Source organism: Dendrobates tinctorius, unplaced genomic scaffold (assembly GCF_039654945.1).
Source record: "Dendrobates tinctorius isolate UK_male_01 unplaced genomic scaffold, ASM3965494v1 ptg000011l, whole genome shotgun sequence".
In the NCBI taxonomy this organism is placed as follows: domain Eukaryota; kingdom Metazoa; phylum Chordata; class Amphibia; order Anura; family Dendrobatidae; genus Dendrobates; species Dendrobates tinctorius.
This window is the reverse complement of record NW_027361679.1, coordinates 3,939,016-3,951,812: the sequence shown is the minus strand read 5'-3', so window position 1 is coordinate 3,951,812 and position 12,797 is coordinate 3,939,016. Positions and strand designations below refer to the sequence as shown.

Genomic DNA, 12,797 nt, shown 5'->3' with positions numbered 1-12,797 from the left:
ATACACTTTTATTGTAGTGTTTTTATGTTTGTAATAAAATTTCATTGTTTTTGAATTTTTTTTTTTTTCCTCTTTGACCTTTGTTGATGTCATTTAACCTTGTTTTGGCGCCAATTTTTTTCCTTTTTTTTTTTTTACCTCTATAAGAATGTTTCACTATCTTTCAATGTAATCTGCCCTGATGAAGTGAGTCAGAGCCTGCAAGATATATAAGTCGAAGTGGTTACACTCAGTGCTTACCATAACCAGTGGAGGTGCCTCAGGGGTCTCATTGTGTCTGGGTCTTCTGGCTGCTTCCTTGGCAGCTCGATCCGCTTTGTCGTTTCCTCTTGCTTCAGCGGTATTAAGCTTTGTATGTGCCTTTACCTTAACTATGGCAACCTCTTTGGGCAGCAGCAACGCTTCCATCAGTTGTTTGATGAGGTACCCATGTTTAACAGGAGTGCCTGTTGATGTAAGGAAGTCTCTTGCCCTCCATATAGGACCGTAGTCATGGGCCACCCCGAAAGCATACCTTGAGTCTGTGTAAACGTAGCGTCTACCGTTAGCCCCTTTAAGCACTTCAATGAGTGCCGTCAACTCCGCCTCTTGCTCAGACATATGAGGAGGGAGTGGTTCTGCTTTTACTACCTCATGCTGTGTTACCAATGCTTAACCAGTGTAGAACCGTCCGTCTTCACCGATGCTTCGAGATCCATCTATGAAAAGCTCAACATCTGGATTAGCGAGAGGTACATCAGAAACATGTGAAAAACCTGCTGTCTCTTGGGTCATAAGGGCCATACAATCATGTTCATGATATACATCAAAAAGCTCCTCTTCAGTCAAATTCTGCAAAAACAGTGGTTTGCCTTGTCCTTCTCCCCCCCTTTTGAATCCTCCACATTAATGGAAATGAGAGTGGCAGGATTCAAAGTTGTACATAGTTTCAGAGTGACATTGGGAGGCATGAGAAGTGCACACTTCAGTCTCAGGTGTCTGGCTACAGAAAAGTGCTTGGGTTGAACTTGGTTAAGAATGCTGTGTAAGTCATGTGGAGTATAGATGGTTACAGAGTAGTCCAGTATGATCTCTGATGCTTTGTCAAGAAGGAGTGTGACAGTTGTTACTGCTCGGACACAAGATGGTGCTCCTCTCGCTACAGGGTCCAGGCGGGCTGAGTAGTATGCCACAGGCCTGTTCTGCTGACCATGTTTTTGGACTAGGACCCATGTAGCATGTCCTTGCATTTCTGTGCAGTACAGGAGGAAAAGATTGGCATAGTCTGGGGTGCCTAGAGCTGGGGCTGAAACGATTGCTAGTTTGAGTGAGCAGAAACTGTCTAGTGCTTCCTGATCATGTTTGAAAGGTTGAGAGGGCAGACAATCATAGAGTGGCTGCATGAGAATGGATGCAGAGCGAATCAAAGGCCTACAATATGATGCCAGCCCCAGGAAGGTACATAGATGTTGAACCCCAGTAGGTGGTTTTAGCACTTCAATCGCCTTTTTCCTGTCCTCTGTCAAGTGGCGTGCACCCTGTCCGAGAAACACAACTTTTGGCTGACAAAACTGTAACTTTTCTCTGGATGCCTTGCGCCCTTTGGCAGCAAGATGTAGAAGCAATGAGATTGTAGCTTCGCAGCATACATCTCTGTTTGGGGCACAAAGGAGTAGGTCATCAACATACTGAAGTAGAACAACCTCAGCATGTTTGCTGTCCCAATCCTGCAAAATGAATTGCAAAGCAGCAGTATACAAGGTTGGGGAGTTTTGAGCTCCTTGCAGTAACACTAACCAGGTATACTGCTGATCCCTGAAGGTAAAGGCGAACAAATACTGATAGTCCGGGTGCAGAGGGACAGAAAAGAAAGCATTTTCCAGGTCAATACAACTGAAGTAGGCAGCTGTTGAGGGGATCTGTGACAAAATTGTGTGGGGATTCGGGACTACTGGTGTCAGTAATTCTGTGACAGCATTTATGGCTCTAAGATCATGAACCATCCTGTAAGTAACTGGCTCCCCTTTCCTGCCTTTCTTTGGTCTCTCTCCTGGTTTCAGGTTAATCATTACAGGAGAGACTGGCATGTGTCCGATATCAGTTTTAGACTTTGACCATAGCAAGTCTGGGATCTGCGCTAATTCCCTATTCTCTTCTGAGAGGGCGGGGGAGTTAGAAAAATACATGCAGGCTAGAACTTTGCACAGGGTGCGTTCAGAGACTCCTGCCGTCAACTTCAGTCCCGTCTGGTTCGTACAAGATGTGTGCCTGAATCGCTCGCAGTACATCAGAATCAAGTAAGTTTACAGGTGTTTTGTCACTAACTAGCAGCTTAGTTAGGCATGTGTGGTCAGCCAGTCGAAGGGGCAATGGTTTCGTCATTTTACATTCCTGTCTCAGTCCCTCAAACCCTTGAGTGTAAATAGTTTCGTTGGATATGTCAGATGGTTTTACACGTTCCTGGCGAATAACAGATTTGGCTGCCCCCGTATCCACCAGGAATGGGATTTTCTTACCATCTGGGAGAGATACTGAGATTACCCCTTGTGGACCTGGTTTCAAACATGAAGGTGTCCTAAGGGGGTAGATGGCTACGGGGTTGCCTGTTTCCTAATGTGGGTCTTGGGTTGGGACGTCCGTCCTGGCCTGGCTCTCTTTCCTGGGTGATCTGCACTGTCGGCTAATATTGCCCATCTTGCCACAGTTATAGCATTCAGTCTGTGTGCGGTAATTTCTGGCTGTGGTAGCTTTCTGACCTGTCTGGGTGTCATTGGATGCATACTGTATCTGTACTAGCTTCACCTTCTGGTCTAACTCAACACCTTTTGCCACATGCACTAAGTCTTCTATGAGACATGTCCTCCAGTCAGGCTTAGCTGCCTACACCCTCTGTCTGAGCTGTGACCTAAGCCCCGCCATAAAAGCTCCATGGAAAAGTTTCCTTCCTGCTTCTCCCATGCTGTCATAGCCCAGATCTGCATATCTCAACTTCAAGTTCCCCCAGAACTGGTCTACTGTCTCCTTAGGACCCTGTACCACATCCAGAAGGGAGATAGTGGATTCCCCCACCTTCCCTTGACACCATACATGCAAACCTTTAAGGAAATGCATTCCTGACTCTATAGTTCTTACATACTGTGCTCCCAGTCTATTCTCTGCGCTATATGACCTCCCAGCTCTGTTTATGTCCTCTAATACTGACTCCATTCTTGCATCCCCAATTTTCCCCCTCAGGAGGGACTCTAAGTCCATCCATGTGCAGGTGTAGGTGTTGTTTAATCCTACCATCATCCATCTATAAAAGGCCATTGGCAAGGCAAATGGGTCTGGGGTGTCTTTGATTAACGTAATTTGGTCCTTTGGACTCCATGGTCTGTAATGAGACACAATAGTTGTCTGTATAGTCGGTCGTGTGGGGGTACATGTTGCAGCTGCTGCGATACCAGTCGCGTCCATAGTTTGATAGTCCCCTTCTTCCATTGTAATCAGCATACTGTCCTCCAGTCTGATTCCTGCTTCCCAAAGATATGTTTTTGCTCTGCTATTGAACTTATTAGTTTTGGTTTTGTTTACCTTGTTTTTTGGAGTTCAGCCATCCCTGGCCGGGGGTGTGCTGGATTCTTTTTCCTTGATCAGTGTTCTCTTTTGCTCTGCTTCCAGAATATTCTGAGTGCTGATATAGGGTTTGAAGTCTAGTGACTTCAGGGTCCTTTTTGCTTATCAGTTGTGTTGGTAATATTTTTTAGCAGGGTTTTCTCGGATTGCAGACAGCAGCTTTTCTGTCCTGTCCTTTTTAGTTAGCTTGGGCCCCATCGTTTGCTCAACCTATCTTTCTATCTGTGTTAGTGTTTTCATCTTGCTTCACCGTCATTATATGTTGGGGGCTGCCTATTGCTTTGGGGTCTGCTCTGGGGCAGTCAGTTTTTCCCTTTTCTCTCTTTAGGCTTATGTAGATCTCCAGCTGTGATGAGGTGTCTGGGATAGCAGTGGGAGCGCTCCACGGCTACTGCTGGTTGTGTGATAGGATTAGGGGTCTGCAATCCGCTAGTTTCCAACCTCTCTGTTTTTCTGGGCTGAGCTTGTGTTTTGTTTTTTCCTCCTCGGTGACTCAATCATTACACCTGCGCCAGCGGGTGAGGAAGACTTCCGAATGAATCCTTTAGCTAAATTCTCTTGAACATACTCAGACATGGCTTGGGTCTCTGCAGGCGAAAGAGGATAGATTCTCCCTCTAGGCAGGACGGCACTAGGGATGAGGTCAATGGGGTATTCGTAGGGTCGGTGCAGAGGAAGGTTCTCTGCTTCCCTCTTATCGAAGACATCCGTGAAGGATCCATAAACGGTGGGTAACCCAGAGGAGATGTTAAGGGAACGGGAACCACCTACGGGAAGCACCGGCAGCAGACACCGCCCCTGGCAGGAATCCCCCCAGCGCAGAATATTGCCATTATGCCAATCCAAGGTAGGCTCATGAGTTCGCAACCAAGGAAGGCCAAGAAAAACAGGATGGGAGATGTCCGCTAACACATAAAATGAAATCTTTTCCTTGTGTAAAGCTCCCACTTGAAACTCTATCTCCTGCGTAACTTGAGTAACAGTCTCCTGTAAGGGTTTACCATCAACGGATGCAAGGATCCGAGGATTTTCTAAAGACCTCACGGGGACCGAAAATCTCTCAACCTCCTCGAGCCTAATAAAATTTCCCGCTGCGCCAGAATCTACGTAAGCTGTAACAGAGAAACGTTTACCACCAACATGCAACAAAACAGACAAAGAGAGGGGTAGAGAGGTATCACATACACCTAGGGAGGTCTCTCTTACCTGGCCTAGGCAAAGGAGTTTTCCGGACGTTCAGTACAGGTTCAGAGCAAATGAGACGCACTCCCGCAATAGAAGCAAAGACCCTGGGTGCGTCTCTCCTTGCGACGTTGCTCGGAAAGCATAAGCTGGTCTACTTGCATCGGCTCGGGCGCAGAGGCAGAGGTGAACGTCCCGGACCGAGGACTGGGTGGTCTACGAGTAGACAGAGAAGAGCAAAGAATTCTTCTCTCACAAACACGCTCCTGGAAGTGGAGATCAATTCGGGTGGCAAGTGAAATAAGGTCTTCCAAGGCAGTTGGGGTGTCGCGGCCTGCCAACTCGTTCTTTATTCACCCAGAAAGACCTCGCCAGAAAGCTCCCACCAGTGCCTTGTTGTTCCAGCCCAGATCAGACGATAGGGTACGGAAATGTATGGCATACTGACCGACCGTTAGGGACCCCTGGTGGAGGCTAAAAAGTGACTCTGTAGTAGAAGTGAGGCGACCCGGCTCATCGAATACTCGACGAAAGGTCTCCAGAAAGGTTGACAGCTGAGAGACCACGGGGTCGTCATGCTCCCAGAGGGGATTAACCCACGCCAGAGCTTCTCCCTCCAGGTGGGAGACCATGAAGGCCACCTTGGCCCGATCCGTGGGGTACTGCTGAGGCAGCAGTCCGAAATGGAGACGACACTGATTCAAAAACCCCCGGCACAGTTTGAGGTCACCATTGTACTGGGATGGTTTCGCTAACCTGGGAGGGGGATGAGGAGTTATACTTGGATAGAGGATGAAGCGGCCGACTACAAAGAGAGCAGACGGTCATCCACGAGGCCAAATAACTAAGAATATGGGCCTGGGTGTCTCGCTGCTGGGCCAATTCCTGCTGCAGGCCAGCCAGCTGAGACTCGTTCCCAGGATCAGAGGTTTGTAGAGCGGAGAGTCGGGAGTCCATAGATCTCATGAATGACATCATACGCGTCTGATTGTCCCGCAAAAATATTAGCTCCTTCTGCGCGGCCACGGCTCTAGCGGGATCCATGGCCTGATTATACTGTTACGGGTAGGATTAGTTTGGTGAAAAACCCGGGAGTGGACCCTCTGGGTCGTGGCTCCAGAGCCCCCAAGGGCAAGCGGACCAGGTGAAGACCACCCCCTATACAGGGAGTGTTAGGCACAGGCCCAAGGGAGATAGAACCACAACAGCCGGAGCCAATGGGTGACTTAGGGCAAGGCAGAGTGAGCACGAGAGAGCAGGACTGGAGGCAGTACTCTGGAACGGAAGGCACAGGGGGTCAACGGAGCCAGAGACCAGGGCTGGTGGGGGCTTGGAGCTAAAAGGGAAAAAAAGGGACAAAAATAAGATGAAGTCTATAGGACGGTACCAGGGATGTGGACCCACCACGAGGGATACCGGAGTGTGGATGAACACGGCTGAGACACAGGGCAGACAGGCACGACAGACACAGGGCTGAGGCAGGGCTGACACAGGGCGAACAGGCAAGGCAGAGACACGAAGCTGACAGGCACAGCTGAGGCACAAATCTGACAGGCACGGCTGAGGCACGGAGATGACAGGCACGGCTGAGGCACAGGGCTGACAGGCACGGCTGAGGCAAGGGACCTGAGGTGCGAGTCGGCGCTAAGCGCAGGGACCCCAGCGCTAACCCGCTGTGATAATCAGGCATCTTACCTTTACCGACGCCGTGCAGAAATACCCGGTGGGCGCCACCATGTTGAGGGCGGAGCCATCTGGTCAACGCTCCCAGGGACCCTTGCAAAAGGGAGAGAGGAGGCGCGCATGCGTCGGGCACCGACGTGCCGGGAGCCAAGGTGAGCAGCAGCCACAGGAACGTGCTGAAGAGCGATGACGCGCCGGCGAGCGGGCATGCGCCGGTGAGTACCAGCGGTGTCCGTGACAGTTATCTTTGCATAGGACATGACTGTTATGAATGGGTCACCGAGGAGAAAAAAGCAAAACAAGCTAAGTCACAGAAAACCAGAGAGGTTGGTAACTATGCAGATTGCAGATCCCTGATCCTACCACACAACTAGCAGCAGCCGTGGTGCATGCCTATGATGTTCCTAGACGCCTCATCATGGCCGGAGGACTAAATAAGCCTAAAGCATGAAAAGGGGAAAACTAACTTCCCTAGAGCAGACCCCAAAGGAATAGATAGCCCCCACACATGTATTGATGGTAAAACAAGATGAAGGCACAAACACAGGCAGGAAAAAAGGCTGAGCAAACGATGGGGCCCAAACTAACTTGAAAGGAAAAGAAAGACACTGTCTGCAACCTGCAAAAAACCCTACAAAAATAATGTCCAACACTTCTGATAGCAAAATTAACCCTGAAGTCACTAGACTTCTCCCACTATATCAGCACTCTGAAATATTCTGAGATAGAGCAAAAAGAGACCAAACTAGTAAGGGACAAAAGGCAAATTGGCAAAATACTGATAAATAAGAGTGGAAATTCAGCACAGCCCCAAGCCGGGGCTGGCTGACCACACAAAAAACTGAATAGACCAACAAAATCAAGTGTGACCATTAGCAGAAAAACTTAGCTTAAGATGACTGGAACAGAGCTGAAAACCAAGAGCTGACAAGCCAGAAGGAATCACCAGCAACTGAATAGGGCGTCGGCTGTCTTAAATCCAATCTGAGACACCTGAGGTCCAATCGTCATCCTCATTCTCAGGTGGCAGATCTCCACCGATCAAATCAGCCTCACTACCTCCTGTTACCACCAGAGGGAGTCTGGAAGGAGAACTCACAACTGGTGAACCAGAGAATGAACTCACAACAGTACCCCCCCTTGAGGTGGGGTCACTGAACCCTCATCTACGCCACCAGGCCGATCAGGATGGGCCCGGTGAAAAGCACAAACCAATCTATTGGCATGAATATCGGAGGCAGAGACCCAAGAATTATCCTCCAGACCATAACCCTTTCATTTGACCAAATACTGGCGTCTCTGTCTAACCAAACGAGAATCCAATATTTTCTCTACCTCATATTCCACATTGCCTTCAACCAACACAGGGTCAGGAGGTGCTGCCATAGGAACCACTGGCTCAACAAACCTCTTCAACAGAGATTTGTGAAATACGTTATGGATCTTGAACGTAACTGGAAGAGCCAATCGAAACGAAACAGGATTAAGAATTTCCAAAATCTTATAAGGACCAATAAATCTTGGCTTAAATTTAGGAGATGCAACCTTCATAGGAATATTCTTAGATGACAACCAAACCATATCACCCACTTTAAACCGGGGACCAATGGTCCTATGCCGGTTGGAAAATCGCTGGGCCTTTTCCTGAGAGAGTGACAACTTATCCACCACTTGGTCCCATATCTGCTGCATTCTCTTAACCACAGTGTCCACACCTGGGCAGGACGAAGATTCCACGTGCCCTGAAGAGAATCGAGGATGAAACCCAAAATTACAGAAAAAGGGTGACATCAAAGTGGCAGAACTAGCTCTATTGTTCAGTGCGAATTCGGCCAAGGGCAAAAATGAGACCCAATCATCCTGATCAGCAGATATAAAACATCTCAAATAAGACTCCAAGGTCTGGTTTGTTCTCTCAGTCTGTCCATTGGTCTGGGGATGAAATGCGGAGGAGAAGGATAACTGAATTCCCAGATTGGAACAAAAGGCTTTCCAGAATCTGGAAACAAACTGGACTCCTCTGTCGGACACAATGTTCTCAGGAATCCCATGTAACCGAACCACCTGTTGTAAAAACAAGGGCACCAACTCAGAGGAAGATGGCAACTTTGGGAGTGGTACAAGATGGACCATCTTCGAAAATCTATCACAAATCACCCAGATAACAGTCATTCTCTGAGAGACAGGAAGATCAGAAATAAAATCCATTGAGATATGGGTCCATGGCCTCTTGGGCACCGGCAAGGGCATCAGTAACCCACTAGAACAGGGTTCAGACTGAGAACAAGTCCCACAGGACTGTACAAAATTCCTGACGTCACGAGATAAGGCAGGCCACCAAAAGGACCAACTCACCAAATCTCTGGTACCAAAAATACCTGGATGACCAGCCAATGCGGAGCAATGAATTTCAGACATCACTCTCTTTCTCCACTGGTCAGGAACATACAATTTTCCCATAGGGCAACGCTCAGGTTTATCCTCTTGAATTTCCTCCAGGGCGCGTCTCAAATCGGGCAAAATGGCAGAAAGAACTACCCCCTCACCTAGGATGGTAGTAGGCTCGGTCACACTAAGAGAATTGGCAAAGAAACTCCTAGAAAGGGCGTCTGCCTTAACATTCTTAGTGCCCGGAAGAAAAGAGACCACAAAATTAAAACGCGTGAAAAACAAGGCCCATCTAGCCTGTCTAGGATTCAAGCGTTTGGCCGACTCCAGATAAATCAAATTCTTGTGATCGGTGAGGACCACAACTTGATGTCTAGTTCCCTCCAACCAATGTTTCCACTACTCAAATGCCCACTTCATGGCCAACAATTCCCGATTCCCCACGTCATAGTTGCGTTTAGATGGGGAGAACTTTCAAGAAAAGAAGGCACAGGGATTCATCTTAGAAGTCACAGGGTCCATTTGGGACAAAACAGCTCCTGCACCAATCTCAGAAGCATCTACCTCCACCTGAAATGGAAGTGAGACATCAGGTTGCCGTAAAACCGGAGCTGAAGTAAATCTCCGCTTAAGCTCCTGAAATGCTGAGACAGCCTCAGGAGACCAATTCAGCACATCAGCGCCCTTCTTGGTCAGATCAGTCAGTGCTTTGACAATACCAGAAAAATTACCTATAAATTTACGATAGAAATTAGCAAAACCCAAAAACTTCTGGAGGGCCTTCAAAGAAGTAGGCTGAACCCAATCATAAATGGCCTGTACCTTGGCCGGGTCCATTTCAATAGTCAATGGAGATAAGATAAATCCCAAAAATGAAATCCTCTGTACACCAAAGAGGCATTTTGATCCCTTAACAAACAGAGAATTCTCCCTCAAAATCCGGAACACAGTCCGGACGTGTTCCACATGAGAATCCCAATCACTAGAAAAGATCAAAATATCATCCAGATAGATGATCAAAAACTTATCCACAAAGTCACGGAAAATATCATTCATAAAGGACTGGAAGACAGAAGGGGCATTAGTGAGCCCAAAAGGCATCATCAGGTACTCAAAATGTCCCTCCGGAGTAATAAACGCCATCTTCCATTCATCCCCGTGCTTGATGCGAATAAGATTATACACCCCCCTGAGGTCAAGCTTAGTAAACCAGCAGGCACTCTTAACTCTGGAGAATAAATCAGAGGTAGCGGGTACTGATATTTAACCGTCATCTTGTTAAGGGAACGATAATCAATACACGGTCTTAATGAACCATCTTTCTTGGCCACAAAAAACCCCAGCACCTAAAGGTGACGAGGATGGTCTAATATGACCCTTCTCCAATGACTCCTTAATATAGGATCTCATAGCATCATGTTCGGGTACTGATAAGTTGAAAAGCCGACCCTTGAGAAATTTACACCCAGGCATCAACTCAATTGCACAGTCATAACTCCTATGAGGAGGCAAAGACACAGACTTGCTCTCACTAAATACATCAGAAAAATCGGCTAGATAATCAGGAATATCATGAGACTGAGGAGAGGTGGAGAAAACAGGAACGTCCCTAAGAACACACTTACAACCCCAACTCACCACAGACCCAGATTTCCAATCCAAAACTGGATTATGAGCTTGCAACCAAGGAAAACCCAGAACAATAGTATCATGCAAATTATGCAGCACCAAAAATTTACAATTTTCTTGGTGGTCTGGGGCAACTCGCATTGTCACCTGGGTCCAAAACTGAGGTTTATTCTCCGCCAAAGGAGTAGCATCAATACCCCTCAAAGGAATAGGCGTCCGCAGAGGCGTCATGGAAAAACCACAACGTTTAGCAAAGTCCAAATCCATCAGATTCAACGCTGCTCCTGAATCCACAAAAGCCTTCGTGGAAAACGTGTATAAGGAGCAGATCAGAGAAATTGCCAAAAGAAACTTAGGTTGTATACTTCCCACAGCAAATGTGTGTGCAAAACGTTTCTCTCGTTTTGGGCAGACAGAAATAGTATGAGAGACATCTCCACAGAAAAAACACAGCTTATTACGCCTTCTAAACTCCTGACGTTGCGCCTTAGACAAAACCCCATCACATTGCATAGGTTCAGACGTTTGTTCAAAAGGTGGCAGCGCCTCCCGTGTAGTTTTACCTTCACATAAACGCTGATCAACTTGAATGGCTAATGACATAGAATCATCCAGACCAGAGGGAACAGGAAATCCCACCATAACATCTTTTACGGTCTCTGATAAACCCTTCCGAAAGAGAGCTGCCAATGCACTATCATTCCATGTAGTAAGGACCGCCCACTTTTGGAATTTTTGACAGTATAACTCTGCAGAATCCTGACCCTGGTTTAATGCCAACAGGGTTCTCTCAGCTTGATCAACAGCTTTAGGTTAATCATACAACAACCCCAAGGCTTGAAAAAATGCATCCACATTAGTCAGAATAGGATTTTCAGGTGTCACAGAAAAAGCCCAATCCTGGGGATTGCCGCGCAGCAAGGAGATGACAATTTTAACCTGTTGCACAGAGCTCCCCGATGAGTTAGGCTTCAAGGCCAGAAATAATTTACAATTATTCTTAAAATTCAGAAATTTAGACTGATCCCTAGAAAACACATCAGGAGTAGGGATCTTAGGTTCAGCAGCATGTGACTGAATGAGGTAGGTGGAAATTCCCTGCACTTCAGCAACCAGCTGCTCCACACGATCAGACAATTGCTTAATCTCCATTAGGAAAATGAGAAAAAAAAACCCTCCTACGGCCCCAGAGAAAAAGAGGAAAAAATATAAAAAAAAAAAATTCTGACACTTTTTTTTAAACAATTTTTTCCTGCTTTTGAGTACCTAGAATCTGCGGTATGGCTGGTGATTCTGTTATGAATGGGTCACCGAGGAGAAAAAAGCAAAACAAGCTAAGTCACAGAAAACCAGAGAGGTTGGTAACTATGCAGATTGCAGATCCCTGATCCTACCACACAACTAGCAGCAGCCGTGGAGCGTGCCTACGATGTTCCTAGATGCCTCGTCACGGCTGGAGGGCTAAATAAGCCTAAAGCATGAAAAGAGGAAAACTAACTGCCCCAGATCAGACCCCAAAGGAACAGATAGCCCCCACACATGTATTGACGGTGAAACAAGATGAAGACACAAACACAGGCAGGAAAATAGGCTGAGCAAACGATGGGGCCCAAACTAACTTGAAAGGAAAGGAAAGGAAAGACACTGTCTGCAACCTGCAAAAAACCCTACAAAAATAATGTCCAACACTTCTGATAGCAAAATTAACCCTGAAGTCACTAGACTTCTCCCACTATATCAGCACTCTGAAATATTCTGAGACAGAGCAAAAAGAGACCAAACTAGTAAGGGACAAAAAGCAAATTGGCAAAATACTGATAAATAAGAGTGGAAATTCAGCACAGCCCCCAGCCGGGGCTGGCTGACCACACAAAAAACTGAATAGACCAACAAAATCAAGTGTGACCATTAGCAGAAAAACTTAGCTTTAGATGACTGGAACAGAGCTGAAAACCAAGAGCTGACAAGCCAGAAGGAATCACCAGCAACTGAATAGGGCATCGGCTGTCTTAAATCCAATCTGAGACTCCTGAGGTCCAATCATCATCCTCATTCTCAGGTGGCAGATCTCCACCGTTCAAATCAGCCTCACTACCTCCTGTTACCACCAGAGGGAGTCTGGAAGGAGAACTCACAACTGGTGAACCAGAGAATGAACTCACAACACATGATGTTGCTTCACTAATGCTTTCACAAACATTACCACCTACCCCACGTACACATTGAACACCAAACCTAACTCCCCTTCCACCATGGCCTCGCCTTTTTCCCAGTCATGTTGCTCAGATAGTGTGGTAGGAGCACAGTATTAGCAACAAAAA

General features: G+C 47.0%; 1 long non-coding RNA gene across 2 annotated transcripts in view; it reads left to right on the top strand.

Moving 5' to 3' along the window:
- Positions 1–2,154: 2,154 nt before the first annotated feature.
- The window catches only part of LOC141100707 (uncharacterized), a 32,218-nt gene continuing 21,575 nt past the window's right edge, over positions 2,155–12,797 (top strand). The window contains exon 1 of one of the 2 annotated variants that reach the window (XR_012234749.1): positions 2,155–2,276. This is a non-coding gene — a long non-coding RNA (uncharacterized lncRNA). The remainder of the gene's footprint in view (positions 2,277–12,797) is intronic. The other variant, XR_012234751.1, reaches the window with a different exon arrangement.